This window comes from Lynx canadensis, chromosome B4 (genome assembly GCF_007474595.2).
Source record: "Lynx canadensis isolate LIC74 chromosome B4, mLynCan4.pri.v2, whole genome shotgun sequence".
In the NCBI taxonomy this organism is placed as follows: Eukaryota; Metazoa; Chordata; class Mammalia; order Carnivora; family Felidae; genus Lynx; species Lynx canadensis.
Window position 1 is genome coordinate 65519014 of NC_044309.1, and position 5031 is coordinate 65524044.

Below are 5031 nucleotides of genomic sequence, written 5' to 3' on the forward strand. Positions count from 1 at the left end.
CAAGTTAAGTGATAACAGCACTGATGGCATTAGAAGTCCAGTAAGAACAATTCAGTTTTTCTCCACTTAAAAAAAAATTCTGGGGCATCTGGGTGGCTGGGTCAGTTGAGGATCTTGGCTCAGGTCATGATCTCACAGTTTTGTGAGTTTGAGCCCCTGTAGCTCTCTTCTATCAGCACAGAGCTCACTTCAGATCCTCTGTCCCTCTCTCTCTGCCCCTCCCTCTCTCCTGCTGGCACGATCTCTCTCACTCTCTCTCTCTCAAAAATAAATAAACTTAAAAAAATTTCTGCCTGAAGAGCTGGTTACAAGGTTTGTCGATTACACTGTAAGAAAGTCACCACATGTGCTTGGGAATAAGACACGCATGAAGAAGAGCTGCCCAGGAGAGCTACTAGATGGCATAGAGAAAGAGCTCCTTCCACCTACAAGCAGATTTTATGGCTGCCCCTGCCTTATTGGAGCTAGCACATGCCCATTTTCTGAGGAATTTGGTCAGGTCTTGCTTTCACCGCAAGGAACCATCTGACAAAGAGGCTGCGAAGATGGAGAACCAGAACCATCCCCAGGCTCTCCCTACAATTTCAGAGTACCCACGTTCATGAGAGAACAAATAAAATTTGCCATTTACCCACAAGCCACATTTGTTTAGGCTAGCTTGGTAAATAACTTTTCATTCACAGAGCACTGAGTTCTCAAAAATAAAAGAAAGGGCAAACTTAAATTTTTTTAAATGTTTTATTTATTCTTGAGAGAAAGACAGAGCATGAGCAGGGGAGGAACAGAGCAAGAGAGCAACACAGAATCTGAAGCAGGCTCCAGGCACAGAGCCTGATGCAGGACTTGAACTCACAATCCCTGAGATCAGGACCTGAGCTGAACTCGGCTGTTCAATCAACTGAGCCACCCAGGTGCCTCAAGAAAGTGCAAGCTTTAGATTGACTGTTGACCACTGTATTAAATGACGTGGGCCAAATGGAAACACTGTGCTTGGATATTTATTACATTACATTTTTCAGGTTGCCACTTTGAAAATAAGTTACATTATATATCTTTTGGACATAATACGGAGTTGTTTTTTTTTCTCTTTAACTTTGCTTTTTAAAAATGTTTTTTGATGTTTATTCATTTTTGATAGAGAGAGAGCGCGTGAGCAGGGGAGGGCAGAGAGAGGAAGAGACAGAATTCAAAGCAAGCTCCAGGCTCTGAGCTGTCAGCACAGAGCTTGACCCAGGGCTCGAACTCATGAACCACGAAATCATGACCTGAGCCAAAGTCGGACGCCCAACTGACTGAGCAACCCAGGAGTCTCTAATTTTGCTTTTTTAAGGTAAATTTGCATTTATCACAAGGTATGGAGTGTTTCTCAAACTACATATGGTAAAGAACATCAATACAAAAAAATAATGGTAATGCAGTATTAATATTGAAAATAATGAGCTTTAAAAACTAGAAAGAGCCAACCCGGTGGCAGTCTTGTTAGGCAGATTTTGAGTGCTGATTGATAAGCAAGGCTAGAACATTTGTTTAGGAAACAAGTCAGTTTAGGAAAGGAACAAACTGGTCCTGATTTTGCTAAAGTTGTCAGCACCCTCTAGTGGAAATAAGTTTTTGAAAAACCACTTCTTTAATACAGAGATCTATTTTAACTATTTTTGCACAAACATATCATCAGTCATCAAAACTTGGCTGTTATAAAAATTAAAACTTTGTGACAGTAATAAACAAGGTACTATTTCATTTCATTGTATTAAATAATTGTAAATCTTTTAATATGGTTTGTTGTCTCATTCAGAAAAGCAATACAAGACAAAACAAGACCAAAAACAGGGACCAGAGAATAGGAACTACTCCTACAACGTCTCTGCTTTGCCCAGTGAAAATAAAATCCAAATGAGGGTTTCTGCATTTAAATTTCATTAATGAAAATTCAGGTTATCTCTGTACTCACTAAATTAATATCATACAAATAATTCAAGAACAATATTTTGAATGTATGCCAAACTTTCAATTGGTGCAGGGCACCAAATGATCAGTGTAAGGGTGTTCTGTTTTCTTCTAGCTCTGCCTTTAAAATGAAAAGAGAAATAAGTAAATAGAAAGCCTCTTAAATATTTCACATTAACATGGATGAATGTTTCTTTAGTAATAACAGCGGTATGATAAATCTGAGTCCAAACTCTGAACATTTTAAATTAGTAAGATCATACTGCTGGTTTATTAAAAATGTAAAATTACAAATTAGGTCAGTGTCTTTCTTTTAACTTTTTACTTTGATTGATTTAATGGTACTGCAATTTCATCAATATAATATTTCAATCCATTTAACAATCATTCATCATTTCCTTAAATTTTACATAGTGTAAGGGCAAAGGTCTTTGTGAAGTTTCTTTTCTCTGGAATGCTTCTCATTTAACTGGACGCAGTAGCTATAGGACTATAGTTTCAGCTACTCTTTTTCAAAAAGAACAGTTCCTCTTTACATAGATTTTTTAAAAGAAAAATTAGATGTATTTAAGTATGAATTTATACAATAGAAAAATATTAACTTGTATTTAAATTCTCTTTTCCACCTGCTGAGGAGGAAGGAATCTCTATGTTGTTTGGAGATTAACTTTGTGTTTTTCAGTAGGGTAAAGCCTGGAGATGAAGAATTGGATAAGCCAAATTCGACTCCAGGAGGAAAAAAAAAAAGAGAGAGAAAACACACAAAAAATACCCTAGACAGGTGGCAAAGCAGTACATGTGACCAGAAGAGCAAAGGCAATGTAGAGGACTACAGTGTTCTCGAATTTAGACGTGCATCAGGTTCACCTAGGAATTTAGGAGAATCATAATTGATTATTAAATGAATGTTTACAACACAGATTTCTTGTCTCTGCCCCCAGAGTTTCTGTTTCAGTAAGTCCAAAACATTGCTTAATAACTTGCATTTCTAACAGGTTCCTGGGTGGTGCTAATGCTGCTGGTCCAGAGACCGCACTTTAAGAACCATTGTTATACAGGATATGTAGGAAGTTTTGCTTTGGTTTGTATGGTATAACTTTCCAGCTGACCAACCATCTCTGTTTATCTGGAACCAAAGGATTTCCTGAAACTTGCAAGGCTACAACTGGAAAGTCTCCAGCAAACCAAGAAGATTGGTCACCCTACATCATACCTTCAAGATACTTTCAGCAAAGAGCTAAAATACTGGTTAACACATTTATATCAAAATGTTGCATTGTTTTCTTTTTAATTCATTCATTCATTCATTCATTGGTTAATTATAAAAGTTTTTTCGTCAATATGTTGAAATTGAGCTCAAGGTTAGACTTGCTTTTTGAATGTCATCATGTATGATTTTGCCCAAGGTATAGTACCCTGCTGTAGTTAGAACTGTCACCTAGAACTGAGTAAGCCATCTCACGACTATCAGTATCAAGTGATCAGTGTTTTGGTTCAGTAGCAAGTGAAAAGCATTCAATAAGAGGAAGAATGGTACTTGGTCTATCACTTCAAAGTAAGAGGGTACTTAGACAAATTTCTCTTAGAATTACAGTCTTTAGGGAAACTCACTGTTTGGAAATTTATGTTCCACAGAATTCATATACACAATGTTACATGAGTTCATCAAATTAGGAATGTCAGAATTGATCAGGATGGGCTAAGTTTCATGGCAGTAATAAAGGCAAAATCTTAATGGCTTAAATCAACAAATATTTCTTTTTTTAATGTTTGTTTTTGAAAGAGAGAGAGAGAGACAGAGAGAGAGCATGCCCCAGTGGGGGAGTGGCAGAGAGTGAGGGAAAGAGAGAATCCGAAAGTAGGCTCTATACTGTCAGCACAGAACCCCAAGTGGGGCTTAAACTCACAAGCAGGGCTTGAATTCAAAAGCAGAGATGTGAGATCGAGATCATGATCTAAGTCAAAGTCGTATGCTTACCTGACTGAGCAACTCAGGCACCCCATAAATATTTACTTCTTGTGAACACTACCTATCCTTAGAACTCCAACAGAAATTGCTTATTTTTCTTGCCTAACTTTTTATATCATAATTCAAATAGCACAAAATAGAGAACTTAACAAATGTTCAATGATGATGGAATTACTCATCCTAGTGTTGACTCTTTTCCACAAAATAAACATCTGTGGGAAATTGGGGTTGAAATCCTGAACAGAGAATGCAAAGTGAATATGAATCATGATCCAGTTTTAAAAGATAAGCCTAATAAAATATAGCTTACTTCATTAAAATCCCCACAGGTAGCTATTTTATTAGGTCTTGATTTAGTGGCAGACTTTGGAAAAGCATTTATAGGTTACTGGAGATGTGGTAATCCCAAAGTGGATATATGACAAACCTTCACCAATTTGTAAATAGTAAAAATAATTCACCAACAAACTAGTAGAGTATTCTGTGAAGACCACTATTGAACCAATAGGATTTCTTAGCATTCATGTTTTGCACTGATGGTTTCCAAATCTGAAAATTATTATTCAGTGGTTTGAGATGGTACCCTAGAAACTAATTTTTTACAAGGCTCTCCAGCAGATTTTAATACAATTACTCTGCAATGTGGACATCTAAAAAAAAAGACACCTGTATTTTCAATTTGGTAGATAAAAACATAAAGGAGTAGAACGTAGATGTAAGGTTACTGAGACTAACAAACATTCATTTCAGTATAAATTGAAAATTGTTTTAAACAATAACAACATGGGGTCATTTTATTACTCTTGAGCTGATATCCTAATTTCTACCTTTGCCTCTGTCACTAATTTCCTATGTGATTTCAGGTAAAGCACTTATTTTAACTGCAGCTGCTTTTCAGAAATGAAATCAATTAAAGAAGATCCCTAGCAGTTCTAAAGCCCCATATTTCCTTGAAACATTCACGTAACCTTAAAGGATGTGTGTGATATCTATAGGGACAGGATGTATAATGTAAGCTCTTGATGGCAATTTTTATAGAAAGAAATTTGTAGCATAAATCTCTGGCCTTACTCTACTACCTTGAAAAATTTGCCACTATTTCAGGGATAAGTCAA